The sequence below is a fragment of the Rhinolophus sinicus genome, linkage group LG02 (assembly GCF_036562045.2).
Source record: "Rhinolophus sinicus isolate RSC01 linkage group LG02, ASM3656204v1, whole genome shotgun sequence".
In the NCBI taxonomy this organism is placed as follows: domain Eukaryota; kingdom Metazoa; phylum Chordata; class Mammalia; order Chiroptera; family Rhinolophidae; genus Rhinolophus; species Rhinolophus sinicus.
In genome coordinates this window covers 45,200,819-45,218,580 of record NC_133752.1, presented here as the reverse complement: position 1 = coordinate 45,218,580, position 17,762 = coordinate 45,200,819, and the positions used below count along the sequence as shown (strand labels likewise).

Sequence of the window (17,762 nt, the reverse complement as noted above, 5' to 3'; positions counted from 1 at the left end):
CAATACCTGGACATATACCAGACTGTTAGATAACCCCTCCTGAAGGACTCATGTATTCAGACCGTCTGACATCAACTTAAATCCATTATGCAGACCACTGGTCACCTGACTGATAACCAGTTCTGGACCAAACCTAGGGCTTGACTAATTTTTCTTAAGAAAGTACTTTTTACCATAAGAACTCTTAGATTTTCTTTCTTCTTCACCCTATTCGGAAAAGTCTAGTTGGTTGTTTATCCTTAGGTTTCTATTTGTGATTGGTTGTCCTTAGGTTTTCATTTCTTAACCTTAAGGCAATGCAGCCTTAGGTTTTGGTTTGCTTAAGTGAACTATAACACTAAGGCATTAAAGCCACCTCAGTTTAATGGCCTCTTGTTTAATAAATATTAACACTACCCATTTTCCTGATTAGTTACTAATGCTCCTGGGAGCTATATGTGTAATAATGAATTGATAATTTTATTAATAGTCACTAATGAAAAATCAATTATTTTCTTGTAAAAAATTAGACATAAATATTTTTGTATACTTATTGAAGTGTCCCAGAATATATCATCCCAAAATATGCCTCTCCGCATATGGATTATTTTGAGATAAAGGCAACTGAGGACCAGGAGATCCAGGAAAAGATTCTACCTCCCCTTGTCTAAGAATAGAGTATAAATTTCCCCTTTTGTAAAATAAATTTATATTTATAAAGGAAATTTCCATTTATAATAGTGTCTCTAGGAATTGCCAAGAAGAGAGTTATTCCAGAGATAAATTATCACCTGAGAGACTCTGCATAACAAGACAGCCCTTATTTACCATACATTTCTTCCTCTCACCTTCCCATAACTTGCCTTCCCCACTCAGAAACCCAAATCTCTTTTCCTTTGATTAGTCTAAGGTAGTCTATTAACCTCAATCATCTGGCCTCCTAGAGTTTCACTTTTTGTGTGAAATTTCCACGCATAATAATTAAAATGTTTTCTCTCTTTTTAAATTTGTCTTTTGTCAGTTTAATCCAGGGTCCCAGCCAGATAACCTAGGAGGCTAGAAGGAAAACATTTTTTCTTTTCCTACATTAGAATCCGCAATTTTCCAGGTAAATATCTGTATGTTACTTTTGGCCTCATTCCTAAAACATAGGACTGGGATACTAGGTAGGATGTATCCATATTTTTCCATAGTTCAGGCTGTTCTAACCAGAATTTCGAGACCAGATGTCCCTTCTCTGTGTCACTAGGATAATTGCCAAAACACGAATACAAGGAATTTTTCAATCTTGTCCTTGTACCCAATTAAAATTTGCATCAATGATTTGCATCTTCAAATATAATCGTTGCTTTTTTTCCGTGTGTAATTTACTTCCACAAATATGGAATAAATGAGCTTCATCCAATACCAGTGTTTTCGAGATTTGAATTTTCTTTCCATTTCCACCTCTGACTTTTCTATTTGCCCTTATTCAAGTATTGACTATCATTATGCATAATTCTCATGTAGGGCTGTTATGAGAAAAATTGTATTTTATACACGCATATTATAGGAAAAATTTTAAAGGAAATTGCATTTTGTTACTTAAATAACAAAAGCTCAAAATCAAGCAGATGAAAAATGATACATTAACACCATTTGCCAAATATTTCCTGCTCTCTACCACTGGCAGTGTATGGCTCCGTTGTGGGTGGTGCCGAGAGAAGGTGGGGCAACTGTGAGAGTTCACATCAATGAATTCTGAGTGGAGGTGACAGGGTTTCTGAGTTGGAGCTTTTAATGTTCTCCTGCAAGACCTTCCAAGGGTCACTTCCCTCTGCCGTTGCAACCAACAATGTTCCAAGTCATATCTGCTCCTTCAATCTGGGTCCTTGAGTGACTGAAGAGCAGAATCCTTCTGCAATATATGATGGCCATATAGCATGAGCGAGAAACAAACCTTTGTTGTTTTAAGACACTGATATTATTTGTTACAGCATTTTGAGCTAACTTAACCTGGCCTATCCCAACTGACACAGAGAGTAGTAGCTCCAACTTAAAATTATTTGGTTAAGTTTTCTTGGGTCAATTTTATTCAAAGAGAAACTTTCATTCGTTTTTTTAATTAAATTTATTGGGGTGACAATGGTTAGTAAAATTATATAGGTTTCAAGTGTACATGTCTATAATACATCATCTGTATATCACATTGTGTGTTCACCACCCCAGAGTCAGTTCTCTTTCCATCGCCATATTAATTCTTTTCAATAATAACTTTTCGTGAAATTCCTACAATATATTAAGTATTATGTATGTTAGGCTCTGGGGTTTTCTAGTAATGAACGAACAAAATAAACATGATCTCTCCTCTCATAAAAAATGGGGTGGGCAGAAGAGACAGTAGGAATGTATCTAAATATGATGACTGTTATACCTGGAAACATTTGACATTCTCTAAATATTTTCCTAGGAGTCTTGTGACTTATCTTTCTCTTTCTATCACTTCACTGTCTCTCTTCTAAGTTAGGAGTTATTCAGTTGCTGACGATACAAACCTAGAAAGAATGAGAGGAAAAATAAGTTTCTAACTCTTGAGAAGTATCTCGGAATTATAGAAAATACCTGAGTCTGGAGCCTGGACTCCAACCTTGCTTTTGACCAATGTGTGACCTCAGATAAGCAGCCAGTTTTGCTGTGGTCCTGTCTCATCGATGTGAAATAGCACTAAATATAACCTGCCAAGGCTGACTTACATAATTGCTGCAAGAATTAAATTTGGCAGAGACTGTAAGTGTCCCATAAAAATAATCAGTATTATATTATTCTTTAAAGATTTTACAGAGCATTGGAGGAGCCTATAAATAACAAGTTTAAATGAATAATGAAAACACTTGGTCCCCCTATAAAGCAACACATGGAACAATTCAAATTGTACCCTGCCAGCTATGGGAAATGGTACAGAATTACATAATGAAAATTATACCTTCGAGAATCTAAACTCAGTGTTTATTGTCAGGTAATATCTGCTAATGTACCGCTGTTATGATGCAGCAGAAATAGGTCAAAAATTCTCTTGTGATCTTCATAAAGAATATTCAGTACTTTTCTTGTCAGTAAAATGAAGTGAATATACAAATAACTAGTTTTATACAAGTGGATAAACAACAGAAAAATGCATGCAGTATTAAGAAAAACTGCCATTGTCTTTGAAACCTGTAATTTCAGAAATGGTATGTACGCATTTAATCAGTTCGAAATGATATCTAATTTCCTAAACTCCTTCCTTTTATTCTGAGTCTCATTTAGGTTAGAGTTCAGAATCTCAAGGTAACATTGTGAAAGATGATGAAAGGCACGTTTGTCACTGGTTGTCAGGCAACCAGAAGCCTGAGTAACTGGCATGTACAAATACTCCATCCTGATTTGTACACAGAGTGGGAGTAGGCGCTGAACTGCTTTTCTATTGGCCAATTTCTCTTCCAATGGCAGAAAAGAAGGTATTATTTTTCCAGCTAATTAGCATACTCTGGGAAAGTACCCAACTGTGTTTGTTTCCCTGGCAGTGTTATATATAGACTTTAAAAACAGGATTAGCACTTACTGTTTAAAAGTTACTTTGGCTTTGGGTGATCTAGATTTTTATATACAGAAATACTCTAGGGAAAGTTTTAAAAATTCAAATAAACTAATAGCACATAATGGTTATGCTATGAAAAGTAAGCAAAAGAGAGCTTGGTTTTGTTGAAGATACTTTAATATAAGGAAAATAACAATTCACAGTGATCCTCAAAGGTTAAAACCAGGAAAGAGTTCCCCAAGTCACAAAGGGCAACAAAAATGGTGTTCCCTACCCCTGCCTCACCTTTGCACAGACTATAGGGAAGAGGCAGAAAGCTGGGAAAGGAAGAAAGGAAAGGGGACCAAGAGAGGGACATCAGTGCGGCTGGTTGGCTCAGTTGATTACTGCGTAGTGCTCATAATACCAAGGTCATTGGTTTGATTCCCACATGGGCCATTGAGCTGCGCCCTCCACAACTAGATTGAAAACAATGACTTGACTTGGAGCTGATGGGACCTGGAAAAACACACTGTTCCCCAATAAAAAAATTATATATACATATATATATATTTATAAATAAATAAATAAAAATTAAAAAGAGAGGGACATCAGCCTGCTCACATGAGGGATCGCCATAGGGCCTCAAATGTAACCCAGGGAGAACAAGGAATATATTTTGTGATCTTTGGTAATGAACTGTGTGTAACTCTCAGATGAGGTTTGATTTCCCAGTGGGGCCCATGAGAAGGCAGAGCGTACAGTACTGCATGTTTACTGTAGATAAGAATCCATAACAGTGTTTGCCACCAGGGAACCTTTCACCTCTTCCTTCTTAACTACTGACTAAACATATAGCCTGGGAAAGGAAAGTCCCAGAAATCTCTTTGCCTGTCCAAAAGTCAATATGATCAAAGAATTTTAGAGCTGGGTGATACTTACTTAACCCTTTCCCTTCATTTTTCAGAAAACTAAATGCAAACTCTGAGAGGTAAAGAAATTTGCCCAAGACCACAGAGCTGGTAACTACAGTCTGGGATTATAGGCCAAATTCCTAGCATCCCAGGCAAGCTTTAATTCCACCTCTTCACACGATGTGATCATAACCCCTGAAAACAGGCAGCAAAGCCCGGGATTCTGTCAAGGACATGCTAACTTGTAGCAAAGTTTTGTAAAATTAGATGTATTTCTCCTGCACTACCTGTAGGAAAGACACCAATGCTATAGGTAAGATTGACTCTGGGCCATATTTTGAAGTAGGTAAAGTGTGAACTCAGTGGCCTCATACTTGCCTCTTCTGAGAGGCTGTGTAATATAGTGGTGAAGAACTTGGCTCTGGAGACACCCAGCCATTTACAGACTGTGACCCCAGGCCAGTTTTTCAACCTTCCTGTGCCCAATTTCCTCACATATAGATGAAGGTGGTAGTATTTCTCAAATCATGCTTTTGGGGAGAATTAAACGAACTAATGTGTAATGTATCTAGAGTTGTTCTTGGCTTTAGACAGTATTAGGAACGTTAGGAATTTTTATTAGTGTCCGTCAGTGCCTGGAGCCCGACCTTGATCTGGGCTTGCTTGTCTCTGACATGGTCTCCAAATCACAGAATGTCTGTCTTCTCCCTCCTCTCCTTTATAAAAACTCTCTCTCCTTGTTGGTTCAACAAATGGTGTAGGGAAGATGTTGAAGAAAATTGCCTTCATTGGTTGATGTGAGCTTCTGTCTATTAGCTTTTATCTGTTCCAATATGTGAGGTGATTTCTGTGCTGTGATCAGAGGTTGAGTAAATTCCCCCTTTAGTCTCATTCTCCCGAGCAGGGGAGACATGAGATGATGTTTGCTGTTCTGTCTGTGCTGTGAGGTGATGGTTAGCTTAGGGTTAAAGAAATTCTTGATCAGGGGTTGAGAGAATTCCCTCTTTGTTCTGTCTGTTTCGTGGACATCAGCAGAGGAAGTGAAGAAGTAGCTAAGTTATATCAGGACGACATGATAGGCATGTTGCCAGGCTTTGGAAGACCTTGGGCTGATGGTCCCAAGCAAGAATAGTAGATATTGCTTGTCTGGATGAACTAGCCCTTCAGCCAGATAAGTAATAGATTTTCTTTTTTTATCATTGACTGCTGGACCCTCCCGGAACTGGCTATTCCTTGAGAGGGGAGACAGAGACACAAAAACTTGGCCCCGGGATACATCTAAAAAGATATATAAGGAAGACCTCAGGTGGATTGACATTGATTGATTGCTATTTCAAGAGATTGTTATTCAGAAGATTTGCTGTTTCAGGACTGCTTTTCAGGATTGGATTGTTTCAGAGTAAGAGTTTGGAGCTTGCCTCAATGGACAGTAGAGACTTCTTTTGTCGGTGAATTGTCATCATTCTAGCATCTTTGAGAACTTATATGCAGCTTGCAGCTTACAGTATCAGAAGACTTCCTAACTTCCAACAACAACAACGCCAACAGCAGCAGCATTCTTGGGAACTAGCAAGCAGCGGTGTGGGAGATGCCTGAATTTCTCTCAGCTACAGACCTGGCAAGGTTTTGATTTATGACTTTTCCAGTGTTGTACTACCCCCGCCCCCAGTTTGGTGAGCTTTTGGCATCTACTGTAATAGTTACTATCCTATAAAGCTTATTACTGCTTTTGGATATTCCTTACTGATGCTATTTGTGTATTTAGCCTAGTGATTTTTGGTCAATAGTAACCATATGTTGGGATCTCTTAAACCTATATGTATACTCCTTTGACATGACATTATTATCATGACTATCTATGTAGTTTAGTCTTAACCACCTTTGCTTTGTGACATTAACATATTCTATTAATTGCCTTTGTCTTTTGCTATTGCATATTGTTAAATAAATTGATTAGATATTAAATAAATTAATTAGCCCCATTCTAGCATGTGTCCCTCCTCCTTCTTTTCCCTGCTCATCATTACAAATGTCTATTCACTCATTCAAATAATATTTATTTAACGCATCTCCCTATGTGCCAGACACTTTTCTGGGAGCTGGAAGTATAGCAATTAACTAAACAGACAAAATTTCTGTCCTCGTAGAACATACACTCTAGAGAAAGGAACAAAAAGCAAAATAATTAAATATCTTCTTTGATAACCCAAATGTCCCTCAACTGATGAATGGATAAAGAAAATGTAGTACAGCTATACAGTGTGGTATTATTCAGCAATATAAAGAAATGAAGTATTAATGCATGATACTGCACAAAGTACTAATACATAGATGAACCTAGAAAGCATTATATTAAGTGAAAGAAACCCATCTCAAAGACCACATATTATGTGATTCTATTTACATGAAATGTCCAGAATAGGCAAATTTGTAGAGACAGAAAGTAGATTCATGGTTGCCTAGAGCTGAGGGGTGTGGTAGGTTGTGGTGTTTTTTGTGGGTTTTTTTGGTGGTGGTGGGAGCAATAGGGAGTGAATGCCAATGGCTACAGGGTTTTTTTTTGGGGGGGTGATAAAAATGTTCTAAGATTATGGTGATGGTTGTGCAACTCTGTGAATATATTAAAAACCATTGAGTTGTGCACTTTAAGTGGATGAATTATAGAGTATGTGAATTATATGTCAATAAAACTGTTCAAAGTATGATGTCATCTTAACATAGGGATCGGAACAAGGTGTGCAAGAGGAACCTGAAATAACAGGATCAACCTGACCCTTCTCTGTACAATGACTTTACTATGAGTTATTCATTTAATATAAACATGAATCACCAGTAATCAGAGAAATGCAAACTAAATCATTCACAAGTATATCCCTTCACATCCTTCAGGCTGACAAAGAAATCAGAAATCTGGATCTTGTCAAGGGTTGGAAGAGCTGTGGCAAAAGAGGAACGTAATATCCTCCACTGCTGGTGAGCTTCTAAACTGGTACAGCCAGCCATTCTGGAGAGTAATCTGGCGTGATATAGTCTAAGGAAGAAAATACCATACTCTATGATCCAGCAATTCTGGTCCTGGTATATATTCCAAAGAAATTTTCGCACAGGTCTCTATGGGAAGAGGTGCAAAGATGTTCCCTACAGCACAGCCCAGAGTATAAGGGAGTTGAAGTTTGTCTGAGTGCTCACGCCTGGGAGAGTGGACCGGTAAAATGTGGTGCACATGCCTCTGTGAGTAGCATCAGGTTAGATGTAGGCAAAACCACAAGGATGACTCTTAAATACATAGCACTGAATGGGAAAATGTAAACACTGGAAAGAGATATATAATACAATACTCTTTCCATAAGTTAAAAACATGCACAAATAAAACAATGTATTTTGCAATAATACCTTCAAATAAAAAGATAGGCCACTTAAATAATAGTGGCAAGTAGCTCTATGCCTACAGTCTCCTTGTCACAAGCATCTGCTAGGCTCACAGTCCGTGCTGCAGTCTCTTCCTGAAAAATTAGAGGGACTAACCACCTCCCCCCCACATAGATTCTCAGACCCCCAGGATCTACCAGGCATTGCGTGAGGTCTCCACAATAGCTGTGGTTTCCAGCAAGAATTAAGGCAAACACACAGGTCTAGTGTCTTTCAATATGCTCATTTACTCACACAGAAAATGCAATGGGAAGAATAGCCTCCTTAACATCAATATCACACCACAGTGTAATCATAGCAATACGGCCATCGATCTAGCAATAACAATTCAGCAAAGTATTTTGATAACAAACCAATCCAAGAGTCAACCAGAATGGGGCACACAGGGCGGCTGGTCCGGGAGGTCGTTCCAGCAGACGTTTGGTCTAGTCCAGAGGAGCAAGCAGGTTTTCGGAGCAGAGGAGCAGCGTGATTACCACTCAGTGGAGACCAGCTCCCTGAGCTGTCAAAGTCCTGGGTTTTTAAGGACTTCAGTAGAGCCATATGACCTCACCTTATCAGCCCTCACAGACTTGTTTCCTATCAGTCCATGTAGCCGCTGCACCGTCCATCTGGTGGTGGTTTATCTTCATGGAGAATTTCCACAGCACTCAGTGTCCAAACTGGAGTTACTCTTGCTCATACAAAATGGAGTCAGTCTCTCTTGTTCATATAAAAACACACTTTTCAGGGGCACTCTACACACCTCTTCCTATGCTTTGTAAAAGGTCAGGATTTATATATAGAGAAAAGATTTTTTAAAATATGCATCAGTAAGGCTGTAGGAGAGATTCCTGCCTTGGGTGGCCTAGATGACCTAGAGCGGGATAAATCAATAAGATAGCAGAGGTTACAAGATCTGACCCACATCCTGGCCCACACCTAGTTTCTTTACTATTTTAAGAGTCAATAATACCTAGGGGTGGTTTCTCCAAAACAGAATTTAAACCTTGGTTCTCTGAAATTGAAAATGGTTAATTTTGCTCTAAACTGAGGTTGAACCATTGATTCCACAATGGTTCTGTCATGTGCCCCCCAGCTTTTCTACCAGCCCAGCTATGTATACAATTTCCTTAGAGTAAATGTACTCTCTAGTCACCCCACAACCTCAGTTTGTGCACCATTCTGCTAATGGCTCCTGGCATTTCCTCACAGGCCTTTCTGACTAATGTTAAAATGGACTAAGCCAGGGTCCATACCAGAAGGACTTGGTTTCATCTCTTGGCTTCATCATTTGCCGCTGATTGCTCTTGGTTAAGTCATTTAACTTCTCACAGCTTCTGTTTTCCTACATAAAATAGGGATAATAATAAAATGTGTCGGCTATCCTTTCTAAGTATTTTCTATGCAACTAGAAACATACGTATTAAAGTTAGAATTATATCCTATTTATTATGCATATTTATGTTAATTTCATTTTTATTATATATATACATATACATGTATATATATACACATATATATATAAAATGGATAGCTTTCCATGTCAATATATATAGATTAATAGGTAATAGCTGTTGTGCGTGTGTGGGGGCAGGGGGCATATGAGAAATCTCTGTAGCTTTCACTCAATTTTGTGGTGCATCAAAATCTGCTCTAAAAAAATACACTATTTTTTTAATTGAAAGTTGATTCAACAATATGATTGAATAATTTAAAATACATGTTCACAGATTTTTACAGAATAATAATTATCATTGAATCTAGGATTGTATTAGGTTAGATTATGTCTACAACATGTTATTCTCATATTTAAATAATGTACTCAGTGAGAGAAATGATCTTAATATGAACATTTAATACATAGATAATAACTGTCCACGTCAATATATACTTTTTTAAAAATACACTTTGAGATGGGATGAAACAATAGACAGATTAGGAGGGAATTACAGTGTTCTAGATCCAGGAGGAATCAGATATGTGGAAAATAAGAAAATTGGAGAAATGGATGGAAGATGCTTACCAGGGGACCAAAAGGAAAATGTTACCCAGCAGTTCAAGCCGGATGAGTAGTGATGGTTTTGATGAAGAAACTCAGAGAGACTACTGGAGGCCAAAGAATGAAATTTCTGGAGCACTGGCAGATAATTTTCTTAAGGCTAAATCCTAGAACAAGAAGTTATATGATTATGAAGCTAACATGCCAGACAGATGGGGTCGCAGTGGTTATAAAGAGTTATACCCTGAAGAATTTGAAACAGACAGTAGTGATCAGCAAGATATTACCAATGGAAAAAAAAAAATCTCCCCACGTGAAATCATCTACCCACGAATCTCACAAGCATAAGTCAAAGAAATCCCACACAAACACACACACACACACACACACACACAAAAAAAAAAAAAGCAGAAAAAGAAGTCACACAAGAAAACCGAAGAAAAACAAAAAGGAAGCTACAGATGTAACGGCAGATTCCTCAAGCAGATTCTCAGAAGCAACTGGAGCTTCTAGTACTAGGAAACAATCACATAAGCATGAGAAAAAAATCCAGAAAAAAGTCTCAAAAAATCTGCTTTAGTCTTAGAGACAGAAAGTGATACTTCTCAGTCAGCTGATTCTGCATCCAGCAGTTCTGAAGAAAGTGAGGAAAGAGACACTAAGAAAACCAAAAGGAAAAAGAGAGATAAAAAAGTCCATATTCCTGTGGTGAACAATGAGATACAGGAGAGGACAAACGCACAAATTGGCAAGTGGCTACAGATGAAAGGTCTGCTGAGAGCTCAGAGGATGTGAAAGAGACATTCTTCAGTTTCCCATGTGACTGGATATTTACAGCTCTTGCACTTTGGGGCTTTGCCAGTGACTCTATTGTTCGGCACAGAAGGCTTGAGGCAGAGCTGTTCCTACCACCTGCGTGCATTCTGATAGACTTGTCTTCTATTTCGGCCTGTTAAACTTGATCCTCTTGTTGTTAATAGGAAATCGGTATTTTGTTATGAAAGTTTCTTGAAGAGACGATTTTTTGCAATTAATTACATTCAGCATAGAATGCGTGTACGGCAAATGAAAGGAAACAGAAAGCTGAATCCAAAAATAAAAAATAAAAAATAGACTTTACTTTTTAGACCAGTTTTAGGTTCTCAGCAAAGCTGAGTGGAAAGTACAAACCGTTCTCGCATATCCCAGGCCCCTGCCCACATGCACAGCCTCCCCCAGTGCCAACATCAGCTACCATCCGCTACATTTGCTAAAAATTGATGGACCTAAACTGACACATCATTGCCACTCAAGGTCCATGGTTTACATTAGGGTTCACTGTTGGTGTGGTATATTCTGTGGGTTTTGACAAATACATACTTTTTTTCTTATTAGTTTCAGGTGTACAAACATATACTTTTTAATGGTGGCCTGAAGTACGATGATATGGATTTGCCATGAGTAGTTTAAATAATTATTTGAAAATGAATTCATTTGGAATTTTTTTTCTATTATATACAATACAGATGTTGCATTACATATTAAAATTCCTGCTATTTTAACTTATCAATCAAGTAAGATTGATGCATAGGAAAATCAACAGAGCACATGAATAGGCAATTTATAGAAGAGGAAATATATATGGCCAAAAACTAAATAAGACGTTGCTCAATCTTGTTGATCAAAGTAATGAAATTTAGAAGAAGACATCATTTCTGAGAGACAGATTGCTAGAGATGAAAAAGATTGATAATATCAGAGTTGGCGTTGCTGTAAAATATAGGTGGAAGGGTAATTTGTTGTACCCTTCTAAGAGGGCAAATTAGCAATATGTAACAACAGTTACAATGCACAAATCTTTTGTATTATTTTTAACTTTTTTTAACCTGTGGTAATAGTATTGTTGTTATGTTAAATAGTTCTTAACTTTTAGAGATAAATATTGAAGTATTAGGAATGAAGTCTTAAAACTTGGATTGTCAAAATAGTCTGGTGTGGTGTGGGAGAAAAGTGGGTAGAGTTATAGACAAAACAAGATTGGCCATGGGTTCTCATTTATTGAAACTGCATGTGATAAATTTATACTTGGTCTTCACCCGTGGTTCCCGGTACCCTGATACTAAATCCCTTGAAATTTTCTGAGTGTTAGGAGCATCTTTTGTTCTAATGAGGCCACTCTTGGTGGGTCCCTAGATAGGTTCAGGGCAAGGATTGGCCACCAGAAAGACCAAAGCACGATCTGAAGATTGGAACTTTTAACCCCACCCTCTGACCTCCTAGGAGAGGATTTGGCTGGAGACTGAGCTAATCACCAATGGCTAAAGATTTAATCCACCATGTCTACGTAGTGGAACTTCTATGCTGAACATAACCAGGTGCTTGGAGAGTATGGCTCCAAAAAGGACATGGAAGCTCCCTGCCCCTCCCCTAAACCTTGCCCTATGCATCTCTTCTGTTCTGGAGTTGTGTCCAGCAATGGACTGAATGTTCGGGTCTTCCCCCTCACCATTTACATGTTCAAATTCTAACCCTCCCTGTGACTATGTTAGGAGGTGGGGCACTTAGGAGGTAAACTGGGTCATAAGGATAAAGCCCTCATGATTAGGTTAGAGCCCTGGTAAGAAAAGATTCCAAAGTCTCCACCCTGTCTCTACAGTGTGAGGATGCAAGTAGTCCAAAGTCTGTATCCCAAAAGAGGGTTCTCACCAGAACCTGATCACGCTGGAACCCTGATCTCAAACACCCAGCCTCCAGAACTGTGAGAAATAAATTTCTGCTGTCTATAAGCTACCCAATCTATGCACGTTTGTGTATGTCTTATGGTACTTTGTCATAGCAGCCTAAACTGATTAATAAATCGGTAATTAAAAGTAAAGCATTTTCTTGAGTTCTGAGAGCTGTTCTAACAAATTATTGAACTGGAGGAGGGGATAATGGGAATCCCCGATTTACAGCTGGGTGATCAAAAGTTCAGGTGTCTACCTGGGACTTGGGACTGGCACCTGAAGTAGGGGCAGTCTTGTGGGACTGAGCCCTTCATCTGTGTGGTCAGCGCTAACTCCGGGTAGTCAGGCTCAGAAGTGAATCAAATAGTAGGACATCCACTTGGTGTCAGAAGTGTTGTCAGAAAGCAGTTCAGACTAGGTAATGGGTACATTGCAATTTATTATACTATTCTCATTACTTCTATATTTAACAATTTTTTTTTTCAGAATAAAAGTTTAGAAAAAAAGAAAATCATAGAGTTAAATTTTAGCGCAGCATTTATTTTTAAGGAAATTTATTCTAAGGAAATGATCAATAAGTAGGCAAAGATGTAGTTACAAAAATATTCAATATAACTTTCTAATGGCAACTTCAGTCTGGGCGTTGAACTCTTTTTATCCAGGCAAAGAGCTAGTTTGACTATCCTGAAAGGTTAACAAACTGGCAACTTTGGCTCAGGAGAAGAAACCTATTTCTCCTAATCACTTTCTGGTAAATGATACTACCCAGCAAGGTATTGATCTTAGTTATACAATAAGTTAAAACTCAAATGATCTCTAAACGAGGATACGGTGTTCAGAGTAAAACCAGTGAACAAAAATGATTTTACACATTGAAATTATTGAGCTAAGTACAGAAAATTTGCTCAGTTTTACTGTGTGAGTATACTTAATGGTCATTATGTACATTTTGATTGCTCAGTACTGAATCTACTCATTATAATGTACAGTTGTCACTTTTAATGAATTGGTTGCAAATAGCTCCCAAAGCCATTACTAACATAATCAAGAAAATATTCTGATTTTTAAAAATTCTATAATGTGAATATATGCTATAGGAAAGCTTGCAATAATAGCACATGTTCTAGTTATTTATGGGCAGAACATAAATAGCTTTTAACTGTAAGATTTCGATGAAGGCATAATTACTGATGCATAGAGGTTAATTGAGCTAAACTGATTATGCTGATGTATCAGTGTATTAGTCAGAGTTCTCTAGAGAAACAGATATATATATATATATGTATATATATGTATATACATACACACACACACACACACACACACACACACACACACAGAGGGTGCCAAAAAAATGTATACACATTTTAAGGAAAAAACTCTATTAAAATTGTAATACTCAATATATACCGGTAACAAAAGATGAATACATGTCATGTGTATACATTTTTTGCCACCCCTGATATATATTTATATGTGTATGTGTATATTATATGTATATACATATATATGAATTAAAAGGTATATATATCTCTAGAGTTTTCTTCTCTTTCGATATAGATAGATATGGATATATATAGATATAGATATATGATTTATCATAAAGTATTGGCTCATGTGATTATAGAGATTGAGAAGTTCCGCAATCTGTTGTCTTCGCCTGCAAGCTGGAGACTCAGGAAAGTCAAGAATGGGGATGTAGTTTAAAGGCCTGAGAGCCAGAGAGTCAACAGTGTAGATCCAGCCCAGGCCTGAAACCTTGCCAGCAGGAAAGCCAAGGGCAGGAGAGGACTGATACCTCAGCTCAAGTAGTCAGGCTGTGGGGGCAGAGCCCCAGAAAGAAGTTTCCAGGCTCTCGGCCTCACATAGAAAGGTGTTGGCTCAGGTAGTAAATGGCCAACTGTGATTGCATGGCCATCAGCTGTGGCTAGTTGGCCGTCAGCTGTAACCAGTGAGCCATTGGCCACTAATATAACTGCTGTGGCTACGCTAGCAGAGAGAGGAAGAATGGGGGCTAGCAAGAAGATGGCGGCTGGGCTGGCAAGCGTGGATGGCGGTTTGCGGACAGTGTGGATCCAGCCTCCAGTGAGAGTATAGTGCCGCCAGAGAGAATATAGTGGTATGACTCCCCTACCTATGGCTCCGTGGGTGTTCCTTTTTGGCCTCACCATATCCTGCGTTCTTGTATGGGGAGCAGGAGCAGAGACCCCGCAGGCCTCCCTGCACGACACATGGCGCAGCGAGCAGGGTCTCCCGCATGACAAATGGCGCAGCGAGCAGGGTCCCCCGCATGACAAATGGCGCAGCGAGCAGGGTATGGTGCCGGCCAAAGCTCTCCAAAGGACGGTGGAGCAGTTTGTGCATGTGAACACTGTCTCAGGAAGACCAGGAGGAGCAGCTGCCGGAGAGCTGGACCGCCGTGGAGGGGTGGAAGGACGTGGACGGTTCTCCCACCAGCACAGGAAAAGCCATGCAGCTGCTGGAGAGATGGAGCCCTGTGGAGAAGTGGAAAGATGTGGACGGTTCCCCAACCAGCACAGGCCGGAGAAAGCGAAGGTCGTTGCAGCCCTGTGGGCCGGGAGGTTCCTGCTCAGGCAGCCCGGATGCAGGACTTATAGTCCCAGGAGGTAACGCTTGCTGAGTCCTCCGTGGGAGATGAGGGTGAGGTCAAGGTCGTCCCTCACCCCAGGACAGCCCTGGAGAAATGACTATGGACTATGGGGAATTGCCTTCCATCCCTAATTTAATGGACCGCTTGACTGTTTGTTTGGGAACTGTTGTTAGTGGAACTGGGGGATATTTGCTTTTGTCTCTTGACTGGCCGCCATTGAGAATATGTAAGCACCTTGATTGTGAGTCGCTGTTGTTCCAGCAGGGTACCCTGAGAGGCACAGAGAGAGTGGCAGTGCCCTGAGAGCCCTGGCTGAGTCCAGGAAGTCTGGCTGAGCCCTGAAGATACCCTGGCTGTGCCCAGGAAGTCGGGCTGTTCCCAGAGAGAGTGGCAGTGCCCTGAGAGCCCACCCACATTAGTCAGGGCCATTTGCCTTACTTAGTCTATCCTTCAAATCATGATTTTTCCGGAAACACCCTCACACACACACACACCCAGAAATAATGTTTCACTAGCTATCTGAGCATTCTGTGGCCCAGTCAAGTTGACACATAAATCACAATTAGTTATCTATTGCTGCATAGCAAAGTACTCCAAAACTTAGCTGCTTGAAGCAGTGATAAGCATTTATTAGCTCGCATAGTTTCTGAATGTCAGGAACTTGCTTGAGGTCTCTCATGACGTTGCACTCAGTAGGTCAGCCAGAGTTGCAGTCATGATGGTTTGACTGGAGCTGGAGGATCTCTTCCAAGAAGCTTCACTCCCATGGCTGGTAAGTAGGTGCCGTAGGAGGCTTCAGCCCCTCACCACATACACCTGTGTGAGTGTCCTTGTGATCTGGCAGCTGGTGTCCCATAGCAAATGATCCAACGCAGAGAAGGCAGGAACCACAATGTGACCCAGCCTTGGAAGCCACACTCCATCATTTCTGCAACGTGAATATCAAGATGCAAGAACCTCTGGGGGCTGCCATGGAGGCTGGCTACCACAGCTAATGGCAGAGAATAAACAAAAAGGAGTGAAAATGAGGTGATTTTATTTTATTCTTTTTTTTTTTTTCAGATTACTTTCAATGCTATTGCTCTGTAACTTCTGTTTTTTTCTCTTCAAACCTACTCTTCACCCTTCCCTTCCTTGTCCCAGTAGGCTAACCTGTATGAACAACACCAAAGTCTTCCCTTGCCCTCTGGCTTTAGTTGGATTCATCCAATGTAGACCCCTAGGACTCATGGGAAGGAAGAGAATAAGGGTATTCTCTCTCATTGTTGCCTTCCTCAGGAAAACTTTGTTCTTTGACCCAATGTCATACATAGTTCTTTTCAAGGCAGTCCATTCATTCCCTTCCTATAACCATGCCCCTCCCCTTCATCCCTTCAGGCTCAGGGGTGTTAACTTCCCTGCTGCTGCTGTAGACCACAGGTGAAGATATTATCTCTTGCGGTTGGTTGCTCTACATCTTACTCACAGCTTTTTGAAAAAAGGTGTGTTTTTTTTCCCTCAGTGGTATAACTAGAGTGTAACCCAATTTTCTCTTGGGATACTGACTAATACAATGTTAAACATGAAGATTAATGTACAGGTCTTACACTCAAACATTCCCCAGAAACAGCCCCTCTGGTGTTTGGGGTCCTTCTATCATCCCTGCTGTCACTGAGAACTTTCTTTTCTTTCTCCTTCCTTTTCTGGACCTCACAAAACACTCAATGACCTCTCAGCTTGCCTGGTCTTCAGCGGCCAGCCTGGAAGAGTTTAAAGAAAGAGGTGGGATATATTCCCAGAGAGAGTAATCATATAGCTATTTATTCACCACCTTCCATCTTTTTGGTCCTCAGCACCAGCCCTGGATCCTGGAATGAGAGCCCAGGAAAATCAGCAAATGTGCATTCCCTACAACTTGGATGCCTTGGTGATTTTGAAGTTGGTGGTATTCACATGCTGGGATTAGGGTAGAAAGATTGAAAGGGCCTGGCTCTCTGATGCCTGCAGAACCTCCACAGCAGCACTCCCTACCTCTAGACATTTAACTAATATTTAAATGATGTGCTAAAGAAATGAATTTCTCTTTTGTTTAAGCAACTATCATTTTGGGTTACATGCAGGTGAGTAATGCAAATCAATACCAGGCCCTTCAGACAGAACACCTTGGGCAACTAGAAACTATCTGGTTACCGTAATCACTGCAGCGAAGTCACAGAATGCTTACTCCCAATCTGTACCCCTTTAAAATTCCTCCACAGATTGCATGTTTCAGGGACAGGCAAAACTGAGACCGACTCTGGTCAGAACATAAGATGGTGATAATAAAATCAGGCATGTCCATGTTGGAACCTATGGAAGAAAAGAAAGACGGTCAAAGCCTTAGTTTGAGAGGAATATTGGGGGAAATACTATCAGAGTTCCAGGCCCCACAGCACCTCATCCTCCAACCCAAGACCTCCTGTTCCCAGTTCCTTTTCCTTCAACCCCAGCTTGCTGCAGGCCCACACACAAAATAGCCAAAATGGCTCCAGGGACACCCTGATACCACTGCCTAGCAATAGATATTGAGAGAGAAGTCCCCAGGGTGGAGGTTGAGGGGATGAAAGTGCAGAGGTGGGAGAGAAGATAT

At 40.0% G+C, this 17,762-nt stretch overlaps 1 pseudogene; it reads left to right on the top strand.

The window, feature by feature from the left end:
- Window positions 1–9,620: 9,620 nt before the first annotated feature.
- Window positions 9,621–10,794, top strand: LOC109452253 (uncharacterized protein NKAPD1; annotated as a pseudogene).
- Window positions 10,795–17,762: the final 6,968 nt, after the last annotated feature.